Source organism: Drosophila takahashii, chromosome 3R (genome assembly GCF_030179915.1).
Source record: "Drosophila takahashii strain IR98-3 E-12201 chromosome 3R, DtakHiC1v2, whole genome shotgun sequence".
Classification (NCBI taxonomy): domain Eukaryota; kingdom Metazoa; phylum Arthropoda; class Insecta; order Diptera; family Drosophilidae; genus Drosophila; species Drosophila takahashii.
The window spans coordinates 29,771,486-29,798,636 of NC_091681.1; the positions used below are offsets into that span (position 1 = coordinate 29,771,486).

A 27,151-nucleotide genomic window follows, 5' to 3' on the forward strand; every position below is an offset into this window, starting at 1 on the left:
CTCGAACTCGAGCTTCAGTCTTCGACTCTCGGCGTGGAGCCATTAAAATGCGACACGCATTGCACTATGGGGCATTTGACCACTTTGGTTGGCCAAAACCCATTTTTTAAAAGTCGTTAAAACAAAAAATGTTGTTTGAGGATGTGTTAACAAAAGACCATTTAACAATGTTACGTTTACAGAAATCCGATAGAGGTCGCCTCTGTTAAGGTAGGAGCTGTTAAATCAGCTGTTCGATATGCAATTATCGAGCTGTTGAATTTCGACTTTTCGCTTGCAGTTTTAAAGTGCTTTAAATTTGAGTTTTTAAGCAATCTAAGTAAACTTTTTGGATTGGATTTAAAGGATTATGCTATTTACTAAGTATTTGTGTGGTTCGACGACAAAAATGAGACGGTTATTTCTTACAAATGAGTGTTAAAGGGAATGGTCTAACAAGTACATTTTTGTAAGAAAACTAATTTTCAAATGGAGCAACAAAGTGAGTCCAGCGGAGTCCACTTCTGGAACCTATTGGGATTTGTAGATTATTTAATTGTTGTTAAAATGTATATGGTCAGAATCGCCACTTATTGCCACTTTTTCTGTAATTTAATTTTTTAGACCATAACCTCAAATTTCACAAACTCCTATCGTTTGCACTGGTAGCTAAGGAAGTAAGGACTTTCGTGACTTTAAATTATTATCAAAATATAGTAGAAATACTTAGCTTTGTAATTGACTAACTTAAGTGGACTTTAGCGGCTTTAAAACGAAAGTTCCGCTACAACTTGAACAAAAAGTCGTACAAATGTAAAGTAAATTTTTGCATTTGCCCCTTTTTTTTTAAAACTTTGGGATATAGTCGTTCGATTTGTATAAAACTGTTAATATTGTTTTAAAAACTTACATAATTGCTATTTCTAAAGTAATGTGCATTTATCTCCAAAAACAGCAAAGTTAATTTGATCGTTTCTATGGCAGCTATATGATATAGTTTTCCGATCCGGATGATTATCATATATAATATGCGGGGGGATAAGAAATGGCGACTGGTAAAGTTTCAAGTCAATATCTTTTGAAATGACCGAGTTATTAATTTCGGCCAACAAAAGTGGTCAAATGCCCCATAGTGCATTGGGCCTTCTGCTGTATGGCAGTAGTGCATTGCATTGCATTGCATAATTTAAGGCGTGCGGGAGTGAGCCGGAAAGTTGGCATAAAATATTCATTTAAAATGCAGCACGCAACACTTTGGCATGACGCATTGCTATACCATCACTTCAACCACCCACCGCCCACGCATTTAATTGCGGGCGTTGCAAATGCAAATGTCACACAGACGGCGACATTTGCATGCCGATGACAGGGCTCCACTGGACGTCCACTGGCCATCCAGCGGAGAAAGCAAATCCTAATCCCACGCTGGGCTCGACAAAGTGACAAAATGACTGACTGGCTGGCAGACTGACAGATCTGACACGTGCCCGTGTGTTTTTGGGAGGCGTAACAATTCAAACTGGCAAACAATGAACTAATAACGAGAACTTACCCAATTCAAACGGCACGCCAGGGGATTCCTTGCACATTCACATTCATCAACTGTAAAATAATGAAGAAACATTTTGATTAGCATTCGGGATTGATAAACGAGCATTTATAATAGTACAACATCAAAAGCCAGATGGAAATCGAGTCACTTTGCATAATCAATTCTGGGGAGGAGCACTAAATGAAATGTTAACCGAAGACAACAAAGCCATTAGGTTTGAATTAAATTGAGAGACAACACCGAGCAGTGGAGCGAATTCCAATTAAATGGCCCGAGCGAAGACGTGAAATCAAAGTCCTTGTGGATCATTAGTCGGGGCAGGGTGGCCGTTTCCACAATTGATTGTATCATCTCTGCCGACATGACGTGGCATCATGCCCCAAAGACCCCCGATAATGCACAAAGGTTGTAGGCGAAACAAAAGCATTCGGAGATGGAAGCGATACGATGACGATGCAGCTGACGGCACAATAATAAGCCACACATTAACACACATCGCGATTTAAGGGGAAGCCCAAGCAAGGCGGCCATCCCTCGCAGACATCGATTGCAGTTCGATCCATTAAAATTATACGCAATTATCCAATTCACTCAACTGTTGCATCGTCGCTGTCATGATTGCCTTGGCTATCATCCCCACCATTACATGTATTTTTTCAATTCTACACTCAAGATTATGAACATTAAAAGGGCTTACTAAAATTATTAAAAAATATAAATAAATTTCAGTAAAAATAATAGAGTTATAAAATAATTGTATTCCGAAATCAAGAAAATATTTAATTTTAAATACCAAATCTTGTTGGCAAAAATAATTTATTTTATTCAAGAGTTCTTTACTATAATTACAATTAATTTATTCCTTTATTTCTTCACTAAATAATTTCTTCGAGTGCATCAACAAAAGAAAATATTATGGCTTCGAGGGCTAGGCTATCCAGCCAGCCATTTAGTTGGCCAGGCCGAAACTCACGTTTTCCAGAGATTATGAGGCCCAGGCCGCAGTCTCTCGAGTGCCGCACGTTTTGCAATGGGAAAACTCAGGCAAAGCCAGTAGGAAAAGCCAGAAAAACAACAAACCGAAAAGGGAAATTTTCACGGTGCTCACGTAATTGAATTGCAGTCGGCTAAATTGGCATTTATTATAATAAAAGCAAATATGCAATTTCGCTTTTCACTGGCTGGGAAACAAATAAACGCAGACTAAGCAGCCGGCCCAAAATGATTTCAATGGCTCTGGGACAAAAATAAGTGAGACGAATAGGAAACTTATTAAATAATAGAGGACTTCTTGAGGAGCCACTGAGCCGCACAAAGAAAACTGGAGTTCTCCATCCAGACTTTAATGCCATAAACTAAATTGCAACTCGGTCTGAGGACATTCCCACTCCCGGCTGACCCACTTTACTGGTTTATTTATATTTATTCATTCTATTGAGCTGGACTTGCCCGCAAATCAACCGCAAAGAAATTCAATTTAAATAAATTATTTTACAATATCAAACCGCAAAGCAGAAAAAAAATAAATAAAAATCCAAACCATCAGGTTTATATCGAGATAAAAATGCATGGGGGGAAAGGACAAAGCTGCAAGTGCATTGGAAATGAGCAAATTAATCGCATAAATATTTTAAAACTCCCATTGAATTGCACGCCAAAAACGCTGCAAAAGCCGGATCTTTGTGCAAAATAATTAATTCACATATTAATATTAGTTTGCCATATTATAAATACATCTCCGGCCATTGTACGAATTTAATTTCATTATGGAGCAGTGACTCGTTTAATAGGATTGGCAATAGCTTCGCCGTTTTGGTTTATTTAGTTCAATTTGCATTATGCCTGCAGAGAGGTAGATGCACTTGTCCTCCCGTGATTATTCTAAGCGATAATATCGAAATTAAACTTAATCTACTTTTCCCCGCTTTTCCACTCTATCCATCTCTTTCTCTGTCTGATTTTCCAGCTGAATTTCTAGCATTCAATTTGTAATTTTCTAATTATGTGGTTGAACATTTTGGTGTATTGAAAGCAATTACGCTAAATAATTGCACATTCCCGTTGCGTGTATTTGCGAATGGCAGACAACGTCGTCCTGCTCATTCCACTTTTGCAGATCCTGTCCCTAAATAAGTGATGAGCTTCGCAAGCTTCTTGTATGCTCTTCTCCATACCATGTGATTTTACATGTATTTTCTGGGAAATAAAATATAGCAATTTTCGCTTCAAAACACAAATATTCTCTTATATATTTCCTCTTATCCGTGAGTAATTAAAATTCTATTTAATTTAGTATGATGCGATTTATTTTTCATGGCAACCAAGCCTGTTCTTTGGATTTTCTAAATGCATGAATTTTAATTGGACAGATAATAAACATTAATTTCGTTTATCCATCGTATATTAGTTATATTTTATTTTCCTAAATTCACATTTCTGCAAGATGGCATGAATGTTCCCAAAAGATATTATAATAATTTAATATAATAGTTTATATCTGGCAAGAGAGCGTTTCGCAGGCATTCAAATGGTTATTTGGGTTAAAATAATATTTAAATTAATATTTTTATCTCGTTTCTATTGATTCTAAAGCGTATTTACATGTGGCATAGTCCCATTCTAAAATTGTTCGGCTGCCTAATGACAACGTCGCCGGTTTCGAGTTCAGCACTGGAGATGTGGCCAAAACAGCGCAGTTTGGGGCTGGGTCTGTTGATGGGGCTTCAATGGAAGCGTTTACGTCAAGCTCCAAATCAGTTTTGCACTGCGCCAAACAATTTCCGCATTTAATTACATTGATTATGCAGCCAAGGAGCGAATCTGGCTGTCAGTCTCCCGTCGCCCGTCTCTCTTGTTTTGCCTCGTTTTTTTTCAGAAACTTTCGCTGCAGCATTGAACTTGATTTTGCCACAAATTGCCGAGTTGCGAGGGGGTGCTGCTGCTGGTGCTGGATTGGTGTTGAGGCATTTGCCCAACGAGCGTGTCATTGTTGCTGAATGCTTTTTGCGGTGACAAAACTCGACACTTTCATGCTCTGTCAGTGCAGAAGCAAACAAAGTGCGAGAAGTGGGCAAACATGTGGCTGTCAACACTTTTCGGCTTGTTGCCAATCGTAATAATGCAGCACAATACAAACAATACAAAATGCGAGTATGAACGCAAAAAAATATTAAACAAAATCCATTAACTCATAATTTTCTGCTATGCTGAACACAATCCAGAACCCGCGCTCAGCCCGAAGTGTTCAGTTTGTTGTCGTTAAGCCAACATACTCGTACTCGCACAAACAAAAAACCCAATTGCGCGCAATTTTACGGCAGAGCGCATTTCGCCACCCACTCAACCGCCCAGCCACCCACTCAACTACCCAGCACCACCCACTCTCGCTGCTATGAAGAGGCACGTATGCGTGAAATATTGTGCAAACAACAACTGCTACAATAGTTACACCAGCAACAGCTCATTGCACTAAGAAAAAATAGATCTGTAAATCATTTGATAAATGGAGTTTCAATTTCTAAGAATTTATTTCTTATAAAAGGAGTTGGATTCTATAAATATAAAAAGATTTCTTACATTTTAATTAATTGTATAGTAATATAAAATTTCATTTCATTACATTTTTTTAGAAGTGCCATTAAAGTGCATCGCAAGTGGATGAGCAAAAATATACTCTACTCTTAAGACGGAACTCGTTTGTAACCGAAAAATAAAATTCACACGACGTCGTCGCCGTTGATTATGGGAAACGCTCAAAACGAGTTTGATTGTTGTCGTCTGTTTGTTTGTTTGTTTGTTGCATGGCTTTGTTGTCATGGTTGTTGTCATTGTTGCGACGGTAATTCACGTGTTGCATGTGACAGTGACAGGCTTTGTGGCGGGCATACCGAATATATGTATATATGTTCCACCGACACGTTATAATCAAAGTGTATCCATAAACCTTCGAAGTAAATGGTAGGGGCAATAAATCACTTACCAGCGATAGATAGTCAACCAAATCTAATAGATCGTAGGAGGGCACAGGAAAAGGGGCTTAACCCGAGAGCAATTTGCCATGATTAAAGTAGGGAATATAATGGTTAATAAAAAATTCAATTATATGGCATAAAATAGCTGGCATTCCGGGAAAACACTTGTGATTGCCATCGCTGATTTGATCAGCCATTAGCTTTAAGATTAATTTGTAATAAATTGGAATAACTATATCTTGTATCTATTATCGGGTTAACCTTAATTATAGGGTATTCTACGAGTTGAGCTACCTTAATTGCTGAGAAGCACATGAATATTTGCATAATACATCCCCCTAATGTACACCTTGTGTTTTGCTTTGTGTTTTTTTTTTCAAGGCAGCCGACACATTGAATTTGTTTGGCTAACATTTTGTCTGCCGCTTTATGAACTGTAAATTGGTTGAATTATAAGCAATTATATATAATGCCATTGGCAGCAACTCACACGATTCGCGCCGTCGTGGAACGCATTTTGCCAGACAATTTCATTAACAGCAATTGCCGACGGGTGTGTGTGTTTGGATAACCGCTTCATTTCCATTAGCCATACAATTTGATTAAGTTCCGAGTGCGACAGGGTCGCAGCAGAGCTCAAATTCAAGCCAGATTACAATAATTTCTTTATCAAGCCAAACAGGCAAACAACCAACAACCAACGCACCGACACGCAACAATAATAACAATAACAGCACGAACCACTGAAGGCAGAAGGTCGTTGCATGTCCAACAATGGGGGAGAAGCCTTAATTTGGCAGGGAAATGGGAAATGGAAAAAGGGGGCGGGGTTCCTTATGCATACGCCAGCGGAGACGTGGACAATGACAACGAAACGGAAACTAGCGGAAATCATTAGAGTCTGCACAAATGACTTCAAGATACTTTTGCCCAGCCAGCCCCGAGCACTTTTTTCCTTACTTCGGCACAGTGGGTCGAAATCCGAGCCGAAGCAGGAAAACCCAAATCAACGTCGCAAGGAAGAGGCTGTCAGAAGTGGGTGACTTTTGACTTCGCACACACACAGGGAGAGGAAACTATTTGGCAGAAGTGCTGGTCATCATTACGATGTGCATATTTTGTTGAGAATATATATTTAAACGTGAGCCAGGTCAAGGCATTTACCATTACTTAGCCGTTCTCTGCTCGCATCAAAAGTTTAAGTAATATTTGGAAATTCATTGTTATGATTTTAAGTTTAACAATATGAAATACCCTTTTAGGCAGTCAAATAAAACGGCTAAGCTTTGTAAAATTGGAAAATAAAACAATTTGAATTGTAAATTCCTGACGAATTTCATGTGTAATATCCAGTGAAGCGAATTAAAATCAACAATTTGGTAATTCAAACTTGCAATTAAAATCAATTGAAATTCGCATCAAATAGTTTTTAGATAATAAAAAAAGGATAATAAACAAATTAAAACGGAGAGCCTTGTTTTGTTCTACTTTGATTGCCAATAAACAAGAAGGCAATTAAATCCCAACATTTTAATTGAAAATAAAGCAGGCCAATAAAATGTTTTGAAGACAATTAAAGGAGGTAATAAAATGTTTTCAATGGACATTTTGAACTTTGTTGTACCTAAGTAGCATATAAGCCTTTTTTATAAAAAGATTCTTAGTCGATATAATTCATTAAATGTTACAGCCAATAATATTTTCTAAAATATATTTTTTATATTTTAAGCACATTTTTTCGATTTTATGACACAGTGCGACTCCATTGCGTCCTCTTTCTATAGCCTTTGTTCTGCGGGGATATGTATGTATATATAGTGTATTTCTTTTTTGGCTGCCACAAAAGTGGGCAAGATGGACCGGGGCAGATTGTAGTTCTTGTTGTGATTTTGCTAGTTGCCAGCAGCTTGTGCCGGCATCTACTTAAATATCCGGTATCATTATTATAAAAATCAAGTTGGGAGCCAAGCGGACGCACTGGGCCAGGAAGCAATTAGGGCTGCAGAGCATAATTGGTTGAATTTTTTTTGTGCAGCTTTAGCAACGGTCAAGGGAGCTGGGAGCTGGGATCCGGGCGCCCAGGCACCCAGGCGCCCAGGCCCCAATTAACAGAGATTAAAGGTGTGAAAAGCTTTGGCTTTTGTCTTGTGATTAGCCAGGAAAATATATGTACACGAAGCAGGGGGGAAATCGCAACAACAAGCTTGCACATTCAAGCTGGGCAAAAGCAGGATAAAAATGAAGGACCCTAAATAAAAATCAAGCAGCCGTCAACGGGGCGTATGCGCCACGTGCAAATGAGATGCCAGGCTGTGCTGTGCAGCGCCGAGCTGAGCTGACCGAGGGTGGCAAGTAAATAAAAAGCAGATAAAAATCAAATTAACAGAACGAAGTGAGGAGAAGAGAAACTGCGCTCAAGTAAATAAAACTGCCCCACTTGGCCAGGGCGAGGCCGATAAAAAATGTTTTTCCGCGCGCAAAGAGATGCAGAGACCCAATTTATATATTTCAGCATTTGTTATGGCTCCGCTGCTCGTTGGCTGATTGCAAATGAAATGAATTCGGCCACTGAAAGTTTAGCAACGGAGATGGCAAGGACATCGAATGCGTGGACGAATATAAAAAAAATACAATTTTACAATGGGCCGCCGGGACATTTACAAAAATACATTTAATGACTTTCGCCCATCCACAGAGAAAGAGAGAGAGAAAGCGATGCTGATAAAAAGCCAGGCCCGAAAAAAAGGTCCTTCAAAATGAGCAAGGCCGAAAAAGTGTCCTTAATCTGCTTAAAAGCACAGCGCCTCCACCCCCTGACAGCCTGCCCACCTATCAGACCAACGGACGTGTGCCGCGAGCATCAAAATTAACGGCAAGAAATTTAAAATGTAATTGACAGGCCAACTGACAGCGGCTACGGGCATTCGCATTCGCAATCGCCTCCAGCTCGATCAACAGCCAACGGGCAGTTATTAAAACACGCGCAGCGCACACACTGCGTATACGCAACGCGGCAATGAGGAAGCGGAAATGCAGCATTAAATGAAAATAAAACAGGCTGCCAGGCAAAACGGGCACAGGACACGGCGCTTAAGGACACTTTGGCAGAGCGCTCCGCTCGTTGTGGTTCGCTCGCTCGTAATTGCTCTCAGCGGAGGGCTTAACGCCGCACCACCAGCACCACCCACTTCCAGCCACAGCACACACACACCGACTGAACCTGAACCATCTGAACCACCAATGTCCTTGGTCCTTTGGTCCGTTTGTCAATGCTTTATTTGCGTTTATCGCAATCATTTCGACGGCCGCTTTTCGCCCCGTTAATATGGCAATTTACATTTACATTATTTTTATTACGCCACCGCGCATCCACCACATATCCCCCCTGCTCCTCCCATTGCGAATTAAATCCGTTTTAAAAAGGATACATAAATACATACATTCTGTCATAATCGAGTTGTGCACTTGTCAGGCACTCCAGCTCGCGGTTATCGCATTTAATTGCTGCCCCGGACGAAAGGAGAAAAAAAGTTAAATATTTTAAACGAGCAACAAATGCCAGCAGCCCCTAATGTTGATGGCCATGCTGATGCTCCGATGCCCTGGGCCATGGCAATTAGAAGCAATTGCTACTCTGCCAGCTGGCAAACTGGCAAGCTAGCAACTACCGACAACTACCGACTACCAACTGCTGACTGCCACTGGGCTGCAATTTCACTTATTTCACGTGCAACTTGGCAACCGACGAGCGGCGACGACGGGCGACGTCAGCGATGACTGCTGCCACTGCACTTGGCTCCCAAATAGCAGCCCTAGCACTAAATGCTGACGTCCCAGTGAAAGGTGAACGGGGAATGGGAGGTGGTTCGGGGAGAGCAATGTTGCAGATGGAATGCTGCATGTGGCAGAGGTAACAATAAACGTAAACCCATGACTGCCGCTCGGCGGAAGCAGCGAGGTAGCATGCGAAGATTTCACTTTCATGTTTAACTTGGACCAACACACTTGTTAAAACAGTCCGGCTTACATAAGATCAAACTTCTTGAAAATGTTGTAGCTACAAATGTTGGCTTATTTGTTCAAGCATGTAGGTGAACATCGCAAATGGCAGAAATCTTTCATTATTAAATGTTTTAATTAACACAAAAGATATCACATAACAAACTCATCTTAAAGATAATGTACTTCTTTGGTGGAGTATTGGAATATATTAATACTTTTATCAGTTTTTGATTTTTAAATTGCTTACACATATGTATGTCTGGGTTATTTAGGCCTTTAGAAAAATCTTTAAAATAAAATAATGTTGAACTTAATTTTCTGCAACAAAATTCCAGGTTTCGGTATTAAGCAGGCTTGACTGTGCGTCCACATATCTCTTCTCACCATCTGGTGTCTCCATCTTTTGAGTTTCTGCCTCGCACGTGCATTTGTAAATTTGTTCGGCTGAGGCAACAATGCGTCGGTGGCTCCACCTTTGGCGACACACTTTGAGTCTCGAATTACCCCCAGGCATGCGTGGCGTTTTCGGTTGCTGTTTGACAATTTTTTTCTTAAAAACCTTGGGAAGCTGGCATTATGTGACACAGGGGGGGAGAGGGAGTTTGAGGAGGAGCGTTTGTCATAAGCAACGGAAAGAAAACGGCGAAATAAAACAGGAAGAGTAAAGAGACCCATGCAACGTTGTTAAAGAAAAGTGCAAGCGACACAGTGTGTCCACTTAAAGCAGGCAACAATGTGTGCCAACGCTGGGAGCCTCATGACCAGGCTGCAACCAGCCACTTGGGCAACAGCAACTGCAGCATCAACGGCAGCAGCAGCATCAGCGGCAAGCAACATCAGCTAACAATTTTGAGGCATTGCATAAGAGGGCTCCAAGGCACCGAGGAGTCCGCAATCCAAGATCCACGAGATCGAGCGTGGGAGAAGAGCTTAATTATCGAAAAATGCAAAACCAAGTCGGGAAGAGCAAATAGCTCCGTTGATATGCGATAACTTTCAATGGACCCATAAAGTTAACTGATCGCTGCGATTGAAACTCATGGCTGCAAGGAAAAATATATGTGCAGCATGCAAGTAAGGAAATAGTCTCCTTTGAAAGGGATTTCTTAGCTCTGAATATGTGTTAAATAGCGATCCACGATTTTCAACGCTATAGTTTTACCCAATTATTTTCTTAAATATTCATATTTATTTAAAGCTTCCCAACAATTAATAATTAAAAGCCTGAAAGGCTTAATTGATTTTTATTATTAAATCAAATCAATTTGCCTAAAGCTGGTAATTAACAAATTGAAAACAATAAATAAATTCATCACTTAATCCTCTAAAAATTTTAGATTTAAATAAACGTTTATAAATCATTTACATAACTACAATTCAAAGCAATTTGTAAGCCACAACTTCTGTGTATGTTTTAAGTTCCCACCTCCTATTTGATATCTGAGCTGGCGAAGAGTTCATCGACAAAACCATATGATAAGCAACATAATCAATAACTCAAGTGAACTTTTTGCACACTTTTCATCCTGCTGACTCTCTGCTGAATGGAATTGTGTTGCCGGGAAAAACGAGCAGCAGCAGCAGCAGCCAGAAGCAAACCCAGAAACCCAGCAACATCGTGCTCGTCCAGCAACCGGCAAGCAAACAAACAAACAAACAACTGCAACTGCAATCAATTGCACCTTCTGCCGCATGAATGCGTGACTGAATAGCAGCACATATGCGATGGACTCATCGTCCGAGGGGTTAGCAGCCGCACTGTCTCCATTCCCTTGGGGATCCGGATAACCCGAAACCCCCAACCAACCATCCCCCCACCCATTTTGACCCCTCTTAGCTGACCAGTGCGGTGGCTGAAATGCAGGCAGCATCGAGTCGGGTTTTATTTTTCTCTCGCCGCACTCAATTTTTTGTGCAGCTGCAACTGCAATTCAAGTGCATTGCAATGCACAACCGACTGTCTCTAAGTGCAGAGAAATAATTTGGAATTTCATTCGAGATGGTTTTTAAACTATTAAAAAAATCTAAAACAATAAAAAATGTGCAGAACATTATAAAGATTTTTATTTCATGAGTATTTTATAAAACTTCGAGCTTAAAGAGTTAGTTTAATGAATATCGATTCAAAATTTAATTTAGATTTCCTTTTTGTCATTTATCCAGAATTTCATTATTAAGTAAAATTGAAAAGAGTAATTGAAAGCAAGATTCAAAACCAACGCTAAGATATTGAAAGAAATCTCATTTTCTTGCTGTGTGCGCGTAAAAATGGAAAAGGGAAAGGAAATGCGAGAAGGGAGGCGGCTGTGAATGTAAGTGAATGAATATGGGGGCGTGGCAGGTGAGCGTATCCGAAGGGCGTAAACGTAAGTGCGCGTTATGTTTGCCAACGCCAAATGAAAAGGACCGAAACCGTGAAAAGCAGAAAAACAGAAAAACCGGGCAAATGCAAATCGCACACACTCACATATAGTTTCCCAAAAGTTGGCACTGAGACGGGGAAATCGTCGGAGGGGGACAAGGTATAGAGGGGGGCATTACAATAAAGACTCTTACTTTGTGGCTGGTGTTGCTGGGCCCTCGGGGAACCTTGACAATGATATTGATTTGCTGTCATTATTGTTAGTTTTTTGCCACCCTGCGGCCATTTCCCTCTGTTCGGAATGGAGCGTGTGCGAAAACTGTTTGTGCTCACTGTCGCCAGCCATCGATCCTTTGGGCGGCCTTCGTCCTGCGGCTCCGAAGTTACAAAATTTGAATTTACGCTGCGCGCCCGATACGCGAAATTGAAATTGTTATTTGTTGAGGCAACTGTTCGTGGGGTGTACGGTGGATGGGTGGTTGGGGGATGGGGATATGGCCTGCGGAAAAATAGAAAACTTCGCTGCCAGAGTTGCCATCCCCATCATTGAGTTGCCCAAGGGGATGACCACTCAGCGTGGCCACGATTCGTGTATCTCGCCGTACCGAAGACTTTTAGCGGAATATTTTTGCACGGCAACCCCTGCCAACCCGCCCACCATCAACCCAACCATTTTCCCCTGTTAGTTTTCTCTGGCAGTTATTGACTTTTTCCAGCGGCAAACAAATGCAATTTGCATTTTGATAACATTTCCCAGCAGCTGTATTTTAATTGCATTCGTTCAGTGCAAGTTTGTTCCACCTTTGATGGTGGTCCGCCGGATGCCCGGTCCTCCAGAGACCGGAGACTCCGGAGTGTTTTGGGATTGGGGCAAGACGTAACGAAATCAATTGTCAGGTCATCTGTCAATTTATTTGTTATTTCCCGCCAACTGTCAGCTGTCAGGGCTGCACGAACCCGAGCCGAAAGGCAGGCCAGGCAGCAAACGAACAAAACAAACACAAAACGTAATGCATTTAATGGGCCGAGCGACTTGCAACAAAATTACGGTCCCGGACAGGCGAACAAGAAGTCAGTAGCTTCGACGAAAAACAAACTCACCGATGAACAGTGTACAAAATAAGGGAAAATGGTTATCGAAGTAAGGAAACATTTTTAATTTTTCAGGGCTTAGGATACACATTTCGGGGTCCTAATAACTTTTGCAGGAAATAAAGGATCCTCAAGTATTTTATTTTAAAGTTTCTTTGTTAAATTTATATAACATTTTGTTGTAAACATTTTTTATTACAAACCTAGTTTTTCTTTCCATTTTGTTCCACTGTGCTAAAGCTTCGTAAAAGTTCAAGAGTTCGCTTTGTCGCGCTTGTGCAAACAAATGATTTGTTTTAGCCGCTCTTTCAACTCCCCCCGCCCCCTTTTGCCGCCCAGGTGTAATTGCCACACGACCAAAAGGCGTAGCGAAATTAGGCAAACGTTTTGGCCAAGTTTGTTTTCCCTTTGGCCGGTTTGTTTGCCTTTTGCCATTTGCCATTTGGAAATTATCGAGTTGTCGCCCAGCTGTGTTCGACGTTCATTGGAAATGCAAATTTCCCGCCGAGCAGGAGAATCTCAAGTGCCTGGCGCCAAACAAATGATTGGCATTATGTAGTTTGACCTTAATTAGTTAACAATGGAAACCAAAGCAATTTTTTTTCCACCCAATAGTGGGTGGGCAAAGAGCGTGGTCGGCTTGTAAGAATTAACCGCACCAATTACACGCACAAAATGCCAAACAATTAATAAAAAGCGTGGGAGGGCGGGAGAAAATCTGAATTGTGAAAATCTATTTGAGGGCGCCGGCATTTTCAGTTTGCCATAAATCAAATTAATTGAAATTAATGGTTCACCTCGCTTCAAGTGCGCTCACGCAAATATTTGCCCAGCAGATTTGGTGTTTTTTGGGTTCTCTTTTTTTTCGGGTGTCGGGTGGTATTTGCGTTGCCCGGGATTGGAGACTGAATGGTGACCATTAAGCATCGGGGGCTGGCCCACTAATTATTTTGGCTTACACTCGGCCCGAGCGTTAATCCCTTTGAAGCCGAGCGAGAAAAAAGGGATAAAGCCAAGGATTGGAAAGGTTTATGCGGCTAATTAATGTGACATCTGATAGCCGACTGGTAATGGCAATTGCGATTGTTTATGCAAATTTTCGACAATGGCGACGATGGATTTGCTCTATGCAAATGTCCATTCAACAATTGGCTGTAAATTAAAGGGACATTTTAATGAGACATTAAACAATTACATTGCTGATTTATTAGGGGCTGATGTCAGCCTATTAAATATGCTAATTTAAGTGAACTTTTTTATTAATGCGGTTTTATAGCTAGTACTTTTTAATTATGGTATTTAAATGTCATTCAATATTTTTTACATCATGATTCCATTGCTAATTAAATTGTAAAATAGCTGACTAATTTTTAATTTATTTTTACACCTTGTTCACGAACAGACTCCACCCATAAACGATCTATGCAATGGCACATCCTTTTCATTAAGCTCTGTCCCGGCTTTATTTGAACTTCAAAGGAACGTTTGTCAAGGGCTGGCGGTGGCGAATTAATGAAATGTTTGTCAAGTGCGGTTTTCTGGCTGTCTGCCGTACTCCACCGGCTTTGGTTGACTCATTAAAATGATTTAATAAGGGCAAGCCGAAAGTCCGTAAACCGATTTCCCCGTTCGATGGATGTAAACCAAGTTGGAAGCAAACAGACAGACCAACAGACAGACGGAAATGTAATTCATCAGAAATAAACGTGGTCATTATGTAGTTTATAGTTGGGGGCACGGGACGCACCCATGAATAATGAATAAAGCCTGCAAACAGATTTTTGCCGCTTTGCCAAATAATTTCTGGGCCTATTTACCATATTCAAAATTCATGGGACCGCCAGCCAAATCGCATTCAAATTCAAATTCATATGGCATAATGGCAAGACATATGGAAAACTTGTGGGTGAGGTCGTGCCTACACATACTTCTGCACACACACACACACACTTGTATATATTTTCCGAAAACATCGCATTTTCCAATCAATTGAATTTCAATTTGCATAATTTTCTGTATGTCAAAGTAATGTGTACGAAATTCGATTATTTTCCATTGAATTGAGCTGAAGACATTACGAGTGGACTAAAAGTGGACATAGCGAGGACCCAAGAAGCTTCTCGTCCAGACAAAGGGAGGTGGACAGGACACAGGGATACAAAATACAGGGATATACAGGACGGAGGACACGTGAATATGCCAACACCCAAATGGGTGTGTCATGGAGTGGACAAACATTATTGCAGAATTTATTTGTATTTCAGCTTGTGCGTGGGTGGGTGGGTTGTCGGCCCTTTGACCCACAGGACCACCCATCCACCCAGCCATACATTGTGACCTCAAAGTAACCCAAAACTCGCAAACGTATAAAATGCAGAAAAAGGGAATTGTTGGATTTGCGTGAAAATGTTAGGGAGCAAAGCGAAAAGGATCCAAAAACGAAACAAGCTATAAAAGGCACGGCCGGTTCCGTTCGGTTCGTTTCAACTCTGAAAAACTATCACAAATGCCATAAACAAACAGAGACTGCCGAAAATCTAAATATGAAATGGATAAAAATCGAACTGGGAATGCGCTACAAAAAAAGGGGAAAATAAGGAGTTACAATTAACACGGAAAAAATGGAGAAATATTAGTTACTTTCATTTATTTTCCATTTTTTAAATTTCCCAGCATTATTTTAAAACAATTTCCTCGCTTAAATTTTACTTCTCTGAACCTAAAGAGCACACACTTTCCAAGAAGCACAAAATCCTATTCCTTTCGTCACGAATTTCCAATGATTTCATCGCTGACAGAGCCACTTCGTAGTGAAAATGCTCCAAGGACTTCACAGCAAAATCAAACAATGTGCGTGTCCCTTTTTGTCGAGCATTTCACACGCCCACATAACCCAGGCAGTGCCTTTAAAAGAACCCAAAAAGAATTAAATTGGAAAAGCGTCTGGAAAAAAAGAGGAGACTAGTGAAAAAGGGTTCAAATGTATTTACAGTCTCGGGTGTCGAGAGGGGATCCACGGGGCTGGGGCTTGGCCGCCCCCCACCGATCCCCGAAAATTGTTTTGCGCCAATGTGCAGGGAAATGCAGAAAACACGCCAAGCAGCCCGCAGCGACCAGACAGGCAAAACACTCTCGCCCAGACCTCAATAAAAAAACAAAAAAAAACACACAAAAAAGACCATAACAAATAACAGAAAAAACAAAATCCAGCCAGAAGTTTTGTGGGACAGCCGCAAGATTCGAGTTTTGACCGCTCCCCATTTGGGACTTCTTTTCTCACTTTTTCTGCGGGGCACGCGTGTCGTAAAAATTTAATTAAAAAATAATTTTGCTAACAATAAAAATCAACACTCGGGCCAGTGGATGATGATGATGTTACAAAAGAAGTTGCCGAACCGCAGGCCAAATAATGATTAAGCATACGCAGTGGTGCCCGAGCGAGATTGCCACGCCCATTAGCCGTGTCAAAATGTGCGAATTATGTGCCTGAAACAGCGGGCATTTACGGCCAGGCTTTTACTTTCGGTTTAGTTGGCTTTCGGCCGGATTCCAGCCGAATCTCGCCACTTTAGTGTCTCGGGCTAAGGGAAATTATGATGACGACTCTTTATTGGGCCCAGAGCCATTGTCTACTCCTCCTCCTGCTCCTGCTCCTGCCGTCCTTGTCCTTGTTGTCCTGACAGCTGAAGTGGCCCGCCCGGATGCCTGGATGCCTTGATGTCTGAATGGCTGACTGCCTGACTGCCTGGCTGGCTGCCTTTCCCTCAGCTTTCCCTTTCCCTGATTTCCCTGCTTTCTCCTCGCCTGTCGAGTCAATAAAAATTCAGTAAAACGCTCTCGACGTAGGCTCAAGGATTATTATTGCTACTTTATGACAGTTTATGTATTTTTCCCTTTGTGTGTGTGTCTCGGCTAGTGACAACGCAGATTTAAAAGGTTATATACACAGGAATATGGTCGGGTGTTCGAGCATGGGTACGGGTAGATGGGTAAAGACAGCCCAACTTGTAAAGTGTTCGGAACGCAAATTGCTTCCCTGGGACGACAGCCAGTGGAGCCAAGTGGAACGTTTTGTAGTCAATTTCACAGATAATTGGAATGCCTAGAGGATATGGGGCGATGAAATATTTACCAAATCATCCAATATTTTCGCTCCACAAAATTTACTTTAGGTGAGAAAATATTTGGAAATATCTGGGATTTATTTTCAAGGTATAATTAATTGGCAAATAAATATTTTTTTTGCGAGGCGTTAAAATTTAAGTTTTAGCTTCTGTTGTTTGTTTTATAATAGGCATACAAATAATTGTTTTCAACAATTTTCGTTTTGAAATGCAAAGTGTCTCAGGGGATCAATTTCATAAATAGCTATTGGTCATATGGGTTTTTTGCTTATCGGTTTTGATTTTCTGACAGCTCTGCTTATCGCAAATCACTTTATTTCATTATTATATTTATTTATTAAGAAATAAAGTGGTCACCTAGTTTATTTATAAAAGTGTTTTTTAGGTCATAAGAAATAAATTGGTGAGCAAATCGAAATCCAGAGCAACTTGACATGTGAAGGCAAAAACCATAGAGCCGCAAAACCTAAGACTTATTTAAGTTTACAAAGGATTGTTTGCCGGCTTTTTGCCGAAACTCAAACAAAATACTCCTTGAAAAAGCGAAAGCAATAAACTTCTAGCCGACCCAAAAACTCAATGACAACAAAGGCATAACCCGCACAAAAAATTAACCAAACTCCGGGCAAACTTTGCCAACAAGCGGCAATAAATGCAACCAACGTGGCCAAGCTAATTATGCGCTTCCTGCAGGGGTTTCGGAACAAAAACAAAAACAAGAGGAACAGAACAGGCCAAATCTGGTCGGAAAGACAAAAGCTCTAACCTCAAACTTTGACTCCGACTTTTGGCCCAATTATGGCCACGTTTCAATGTCGGAGTCATAAAATTTGCATATTTCCCCGGCCGAAGCTTTTTAATGCTTTTTGCCGTACATTTAGTGCGATTTTTTCTCTCGTCCGCAGTCTTGTTTCTGTTTTTTTCTCAGCTTCATTTTATTTGCGAGGGAAAATTTAAGCCGGCCAAATACGTTGACACCTTCATTTTAATTCGGAAAGGGGCTGACTCGCTGGAGGTTGACCAGGGGAGGAAAGCTCGCTGCTAATTGCAGTGTCGAGGCTCAAAGCAAATGGCTTAATTACCTTGTATTCCCCGGTTGCCGTTGTTGTTGTTGTTGCTTGACCTTTGGGAACCAAAGTTCATTTGCATAATTTGGCTGGGTTTTTAATTTTCGGCATAGCATTTCCCCTTCCCTTTAACCGCCGCCATTCTGCGCACGTAACATTTGCATAAAAAGAATCTGCACGCGAGGCAATCAGCATAATTCCCCCTGCAAACATATTGAGCCGAAAATCACTGCAAAACTCCGCCAGCGCCACCGACAGAGTAAAAACAAATATCTTTTATCGCAATCCAACTATCTGCTAGAACTAAAAGATGGGGGAAAAAAATATGTAACGAATTTACTACAAGCAAAGTTCCTCCCTAGCCGGGCGATATTTGCTCATCAAATTAGTTTTCTTGCACACGTTTTCAATTTTCGGCAAACGCTAAAAGTTTCCGGCTCCACTCAATTTTTAGGGGGAAGTTGGGGTTATATTTGCCAAATATGCGTGCGTGTGAGATAACGTTTATAGACCGAAAGAAAAAGTTGCATAAAATTAAAAGTCTGCTTAATCAGTTATAACGAAGAATATTATATTTAAGCGGAACTTGAGACAGGATAATGGGACTATTAGCTATAATAAGTTAATTAAAACCCAAAAAAAATATTCTATGCAACATTTTTCCCAGTGTAAGCACGCACAGCCAAAAGCGTGTCAATTGTGGCAAAGGTTTTAGCATTTGAAATTTGAATAAACTGGTAAGAGCTCCTGGGAATTTCATTTTGAATTCCGGTAATCCCACACACACCCCCTCCCCTCCCCCAACTGATCCCCCATCGAAAGCCAAACAACAATAATGAGAGTGTACAATGGCATGCATAAATCAGCTGGCTGGACAATGCCACATGGCAAATGTTGCCAAAAACTCTATTGTAAGCTCATAATTGCCAACTTCCTTTTTGACATTTCCCCCTTCGATCAGTGTCGCCCAAAAATGTGGGTCAAATGTGCATAATAATTAACAACATTTACAGCTTTCAAATGCAATTCCACCTTGCACTCGGTATCAAAAATAGATTTTTCCGTATTTACATTTGGCCAAAATTGCGTATACGCCATGGCAGCGGCAGCCATTTCAAAAGGCAAATAATATGAGCAAATGTTTATTCATTCCCTCGAATAATTCGGAATTGTTTACTATTGATTTTCATGGGTTAGCTACGTTGGCTAGCAGAGCAATAATTAATTGTATCGCATTTAAATCGAATAGGTTTTATTCGTTTTTTTTTCAGTTTCATGGCAATTTGTTCATTTGTGGCATTAATTAGGGGTTTTGTGATAAGCAATTTGCATTTGATAGCTTATAGCACTTGGTGTAAATAGTTTTGTGTGATTGATATATAAGCAATTAGGAAGGAGCCCCCCCTTAAATTTCTGGGAAAATTGAGCCCTTATGCCCACATAATATTTTATCAGCGCTTTGAAGTCCCGGGCCTCATGTGCATTGGCCGGATTAGATAACAAAGATCCAGAGTGCTCGCTCGGTTCGCCCAGTATCCGGTGGGCTGTGAGCCATTGGCAAACATTTACTTAGCTCTTGCCCCCTGCTAAAATATGCAAAGCCAAACAGAGACAGCAAATTCAACAATGTTTATTTGCGACTCTTGTTGGCACAAATGTTGTCATTGATTATGCATGATCCATATACGCAGGAGAATAATATCCGGAGACGGGTTTCGTCAAATTTTAACCCAATTTACGACCGCTTTATTGGCCCAAGGCGTATATATAGTTTTTTATAAACAAATATTAACCAATTGACAAAACAGCCACAAAAATCTAGGCAAATGTGCTAAGTAAAGGTAAGTTTATTTGCTCTCAAATTTAGGAAATTTGTTAATGAATGTTTTTTTTTATTTTGGCGAGTGTTACAGTCAAGCACGAATTCGGGGAAGACGGCTTACTTAATATTGGGCTAACAAATTTTCAATCAACAAAGATGCAATCTTGATTTTTGTAATAATTTGTTAGTTACACGATTCTAAAAATACAACAAGTGATGTGTGTGAAGAGTTTTCAATTCATCTACAAGTTGCCATCAATAAACTTTACTTTTTTTAATTGCCAACCACTTCATCTTGTTTTGTTGTTAATTTACACAATTTGCACATGTTACGTTATATTGTATTTGCATTTTATCCATCGACTATTTGTTGCTAACTTCGCAGTATTTTTTCTTCGCTTTTTGGATCAATATTTAGCAAAGGTGTTTACATTTGCATGCGAGAGGTGTGGAAACAAAAGGTTTCGTACATATTTTTACAGTTTGGAATATTTTTGTAGTGTTTTTTATTCGACTGTGACATGGCAAAGCCCCGTCTGACATCCAAAAAACAGAATGGCCATGAACCCCACATAAAGTCTGTAGGGTTAACATATTACTTTTTATTAGAACCCCGGCACATGACCGGGCCTTAACGAGACTTTGGCCAATTATCAGGGGCTTGTTGATGAAACGGATTGTGTGAAAATTTGCCGTAAATAATGGGATGGGGGAATATCTGTCAGTGTTTGTGTTTTATTTTGATAAGAGGTTGCAAATCAAAAACAAATTCCCACTTCACTCACCTTAACCCTCAATGTCTCTTCGGGGAATTGTCTGCAAAGAGAACAGGGAAATTGTAAACTTGATTAATATGCAAATGCCAGGCGGGCTTTGATTAACTGCTTAACCCAGTTTCGGTTTTGGTTTGTTTTCGTTGCCAACTTCCGCCTACAATTGAGCTGGGGAGAAACCGCAAAACCAGTTTAATGCACTTGATGTGACACCGGGCTGAGATTGAGTTTGGCTTCGGGTTTGGGTTTGGGCTGGGGTTTTTGAATGTTTTCATTTAGCAACCGGTTACCGGTTGGCATCGGGAATTGCACAACGGACATTAGAGAACTTTAAGTGCATACCTGGCTAATTTAGATAATGTGCATTAATTTCAACCAGTTGTGGGTCACTCTTTAAAGCGGCTTAAAAGGGGCCCCAATGGGTGGGAGGTTCTGGGGTTCTTGTTCTCTGAGACTGGGTCACTTGATGATGTTAAGCGGCTTAGACGTTAATTGAATTAGTTTACAAGTAGCGCCCAACGTGCTGCTTGTGCTTGTGTTTGTGTTTGTATTTGCCGGCTCTGCTCGATTCATTGGGGCAGAAGAGCCGCCCTCCCCCTCCCCGCTTAACCCACTTGTACAATTGCACTTGCACTTGATATACAATTAGATTCTTTGTAGCCGCAAAAGGCAAAAACAACTTCAGCTGTGCTGCTTATGCAGCTTTCCTCAGCTTTTCTCGGCTTTTCCCCCCACAAGCCCACAAGCCCACAAACCCACCGCTGCTTCTGCTGCTGCTGCGCTCTAATGAACTTTTAATTGTTGGCATCTTGGCAAACTGCTTACATAATTGAACTATCGTGGTCCGCCCGGTTAATTGTTTAATTAAGCCATTAAAACGCCATAAAAATAATAAGAAGGCCTAAGCGAAACCAGAGAGGCTGCTCTTTGAGCTGAATTACCTCAGTGTGGCCAGCGAAATTTCAAGTGGCCTTTGACATGCGACACTTGCACCCTGAAGAGGGTCTTGCAATTAAAATTAGTCACTTATATAAGGCTAGTTAGTTGTAAAAGATAATACTTGTAGAGAAATAACAAAGTTCATGCTGGAGAAATATTTTATTATGGTAAAATATGGGAAGTAACTATTTTAAATGCCCATAAAATCCGAATTTAATTCAAATCTATTTTAATTGCTTTTCTTTCATTACGCAATTACTTACCCACCCTGAAAACGATTGGCTTAATCCTTAAAATGTCGCCTGAAGGTCTCAATTAACCTTTGTCAACTCTGGCATCATTTCCTGCACCTTGATGATGATACAAAAACCATTAGCTGCCTGTTCATAGGTGAATATTAACCCATATTCCAAGAGCTTTGGCCCATCTCTCACTCGCGTGACTTGTCAAATTTTTGACAGACAATGGCTATGGCAGAAAACAGGACGAAGAAGCACCAAAGGCTACAGAACGGCACCCAGCAATTAGATTGCCCGGAGAAAATGCTATCAGCGGCAGCTGGGTTGGGGAAATGGCAGTGGAGGTGGAAATGGAAATGGCAACAATTGCTGTCACCATGACGATAAACGATAACAAATTCATTAATTAAAATTTAAGTGCACAACAACAAAGGAAAGATTGCCATGCAAATGGCTTTATCGCTTTTCTGCGCACACCGAAATTGATTTGCATTGCCGCACATAAAAAGAGTGGGTTTTAATATGCAAAAAGAAACAATAACATGTCATGTAAATTACTCTCAAATGTTCATCAATAAATTCGAACAGCGCTAAAGGGATAACAAAAAAAAGAAAACAGAACTACTATCGAGAGATGACCGAAGCACTTGAAAGTTATCCACCAATTATGGTAAATTGCAATAATTTTTCAATTTGTTTTGCCGGTAATTTTATGTCATTTTATCATTTTTCTCTCACTTTTTTCATCAAGCAGTTTATCGTAATCGCTTTATGGGCTGACTTTGTTTTCACTTTAATTAAATTTTATTAACATCAGCAATTTGTGACACTTTTTTCTACATCAGCAAAGGTAACCACAAAAACGGCAAACCATAAATTGATTATATTCGAAAAATTATTTAGAGGGCGGAAAACAAAAGGAGAGAAGGCGCAATACAACAGTTTTTTTTTTGGTAAACAATCTCACGTAAGCTAAATATTCTTTGGTACCAGGAACACAAAAAATAATATTCTTAAGCTCCGAGTAGGTAAAATTAGAAATCGCTTTTTGTTTGCGTAAGATGCTTGTCCGCACTCTTATCAAAAATATGGTATGTATATATTCTAAGACTTTAAGTTGAGAACTTAAGCATATTCTTGTGATTTTTTATCTTTACCAAGGCAGAAACAATAGAAAATACCATGTTCTTTCTAGTTTGTATAAATATTATTAAGCTTCTTAGTTTCTTTTGAAATGCATTTAAAAAAATAAGCCTAAGCCTATGAAGGGAAAATGCCTTTTGTTTAACCAACCGAAATAACCCTTTATTGCCTAACTAAACACATAACATGGCAATTATTGCATTTACCTGTGTAATGGCTCTATCTCAAACCTCTATTAAAAATTCATTTGCATATCACCCATACGACCCGTGTGACAATTTCATACAACTTACGGCCAGATCTGACAAAATGAAACAGACAAAGAATGCCATTTGTACACCCAATCCCAAAGGGAGAAAATGAAATAAAAAATTTGAACAATAACAACGGATAAACCAATTTAAAAAAATACAATCTGCAAACCAAATCTGCACACACAGACGACATGGCATTTTGGAGAGAGAGGCAGACAGACAGAAACAGAAACAGACAGACAAGAGATGGCTACATTTTAAATACATTCATGCCATATAGTTTTTGCGTATTTTTTGCTTGCCAGCGAAATTGCAATGTGTGCCAGGGGCGTAGATCAGGAGCAGTACGCCCAACCCCGCCCACTCCCCTTAAAAATCCCATTTTAATTGTTTAAGTGTCAGCAAAGCCAAAAATAAAAATACAACAAAAAATGCGAGAGAACCAGAAAAAAAATAAATAAAAATCAAGTGGAAAGTGTGCAATGCTTTTAATGAATTCAATAAAACTCAGATTGAACTTGCACCGTTTGGCGGATGTGGGAGGACACATCCTTTTTTTCAGCTGGCCTGCCGCAGGGCCAAATAAATGTTAATGAGGACCCAAAAGAATCCGCTTGTGTTCAATTCGACGGGAAAAGAGGAAAATGAGCAATAAAAAGCGGAGAAAATTCCGATGACCGAGGAGGACAAAAGCCCTTAAGTGAGACCAAATATATTTACTTCTCTCCGCCTTTGGTCTTTTATTCTTTTCTCCACTTTCTTTGCTGTGTGTTGCAGAAACTTTCGCTCTGTGCACACGCTAATTGAACTTTCATTGAAACGCAAGTCATTAGAAAGCAAAAGCAGAACTGATTTTCCACGGCGCCGATAAAAAGGAAATTGAAACAAATAGCTGGCCGACAAATGGCTGGCTAATTCAAAACTTGACAATCCACGCTGAATGAAATTTAATTAAATGCTATTATTTTATCGCCTTTTGTGCAGCTAATTGGGTTAAGTGCACTTCGCTTATCGACTTTAAACTTCCTGTGACTAATCAATCATTGAAAATATCTACGCATTAATACATACGCTCGCTCTGTGTGCAGTTGTGCGAATTCCCCCATGCATGTATCTATCGAGATATATTCAGACATTGCACTGCAATTAAATTAGACCAGGGCAACCAGAGAGAGATATGGCGAGCGGAAGGAAGGGAGTCTGCAGACTGTCTAGAAATTGAAACCGACGCTCCAATTCAATTGACAACATGACAGCAATTTTATTTTCGGCATAAGCTAAACAAAAATAGCAATAGAGATAAGGTTCATATCTGTAGGATATCTGATACCCTGCACTTGTTTAGAATTCAATGGAATTATGCATATTTTTTAACTGTTCTGATGCTTAAGAAATTAAAAAGAATCACAATAAAATATTATTTAAAAATTAATAGGAATCACAATAAAATATGATTTAATATGAAAAATAAAAATAAATGATTCAAATTTCCTAAGAATTTAATAACTAAGTTTTTTCTATTAAAATAATAATAACCTACAGTTAATGAATACAACATTTTAAAGGTCTTTAAAAAAGGTATATCCAACCCGTAATCCAAATACCCTTCGCTGGTGCCCACTGTACCCATGCCCTAGTCCAATCGACTTGGAGCCCCCCTATTAAGAGCTGCTAAATGAAAAAAGAGCAGGGAGAGTGTCAGAGAAGCCCCGAAAAATGTCACCTTGCATAGCGCAAATATTTGTGTGTATTTCTTCCTATCGCCCCGTACTATCGCACTAGTCCCCCTAGTCCCCGCCAGGTGGCCAGAAGAAGAGGTGTGAAGAGCGAGTATGAGCGACCGCAAAGGCAAACACAACGCAATCGGTGGCCCGGCGCTGTTGTGTGTATATTTAATGTGGCCCAACTAAACCCAAAACGAAAAAAGAGCAGAGTAAGAGCAAAAACAAAGACAATACAGCCAAAGGTCAATATTGAAAATTGATAAACAGCAGAAGCGCCAGCCAAATCACCAGTAGCAGCGGCAACGGCAACGGCAATAGCAAACAAAACAGAAATAAGAAACCTGAGCTCTATCAGCTTCGTTCAGCTTCAGTCCTTGGTGGCGGTTTCATAATTAAAAGCAAACAATTGCGTTTTTTTGTTCTACAAGTAAACCATCTCGCTTTCTCGCCTCTCGCTTCTATCTATCCATTTTCCATTGACCACGGAAACCGAAAATTCAATTTTGAATTAATTTGTTGTTCAGCAACTTTGTGGTAACAAATACAAATAATAATGGGGGTGCCTTATAAATAGGGCGGCTATTTTTAAATTGGAACAGACCCAAAACAGACCCAAAAAAAGATTGGTCTAATTCGGTTATTTAAAAATAATTTACCAAGAAGGCAGGCACGCAGAGTTTATCAGCATAATGAACATAATCTACTCGCCTTTGTTTTCAAATAATCTCCTTTTTAATTAATGCAATAACATTTTCTGCAAACTTTCAATTACTATTGGATACCCTACACTTGAAGGGAATCGGTGTGGAAAGGGTTTCGTTTTCCCATCAACATCGACCAACCAAATCACTCAATGAACTTTTCAAGCTTCTTCGGCAGAAATAAAATAAACTATAATGTTCAGTTGGTCATGATTCGAGGCCGTGCGTAAAATTAATTTTACGGCATGTTTCGGGCCAACACATGTGTGGATATGTGAATTGGCCAAGAGGCCAGATCCGAAATGAAACTCAACTCGAATCAACAAAAGTTTGCTGCTCGCCTTTCGAGTGCTGTTCATGTGTTCAGTGTTCAGTTGGTTTCGAGCAGCAGTTAAGTGCATTTATTTCACTTTATTTTCAACATTTATCGACATTCTGCACTTTTGTTTTTTTTCCCCTCATTTTTTTGCAAACCAAATCCGCAACGGAAGTTGCAGGCAATCAGCATTTTTGTTGTAACTGAAATTGCAATAAAATATATTTTATAAGAAATTTGTACAGCTTTAGATGGAATTGCAGTAATGCATTTTGGAAAATTTAATTTTTAGCTCGGTCGCGTCACGCTCCAGCAAAGCCAAACAAAAAGCAAAAACACAATGCTAAACAATCAGCTTTTTGCCCGGCATATCATGCGATATACTCAATCGAACATTTCGAACAACATATATTGCTTATATAGCATCTGCCATATCTGTATGTCAGTGTCGCTGGCCGGACACATTTATAGCTACTAGCTGCCGTTCTATCTCTCAATAAAATTTTATTGTTTCATAGTTTCTGCTGCGTCGAGTATCGAGCATTCGAATTTCAAAAGTTCAACATTGAATTAAAATTCTAGGTATTTGCCAGAATTTTACTAGAATACTTTCAGTTGCCGAAGAAGTGTTTGTAAATAAAGATTTAATGGCCACAACAGGCGTAATTACATCAGAGCAGCAGGGAAAGCTTTCGAGAGCTAAACAAATTATTAGCCAAGTGCATTTCTATCTGAGAATTCGAACGCACTGCGGATAGCCCACACAGAAGATAAATTTAATTGTTTTGCATAGCTCTACATTTTTATGTCAAAGCGAAATGTCTTATTAAAAAATAAATTTCAAAAGAATAAAATTATGCTCAACTCATTTTCTGCAAAAGTCTTTTAATTAATTCCGCATCCCTGAACTTCTGTGAACTTTGGTTATACAAGCCCTGGAATTTTTTCCGGTGCACCCAAACAAATGCATTCGGTCAATGGAGAAAGGTAATTTGAATTCGATTTTGACTTTGAAATTCAATGCTCTTAATGGCCCAATAAATTTGCTTACCTAAAGGCCTTCAGCACTGAATGTCAGTTTGTAAATGCAT

General features: G+C 39.9%; 1 protein-coding gene across 1 annotated transcript in view; it reads right to left on the minus strand.

The window, feature by feature from the left end:
* Positions 1 to 27,151, minus strand: part of LOC108065352 (extracellular serine/threonine protein CG31145) — a 68,330-nt gene that overhangs the window by 31,121 nt on the left and 10,058 nt on the right. Inside the window, exons 4-5 of the mRNA XM_044395744.2 lie at positions 20,757 to 20,787; positions 1,532 to 1,581 (exon numbers count right to left, since the gene is read on the minus strand). The gene's annotated coding sequence lies outside the window, so the exon portion shown is untranslated. The remainder of the gene's footprint in view (positions 1 to 1,531; positions 1,582 to 20,756; positions 20,788 to 27,151) is intronic.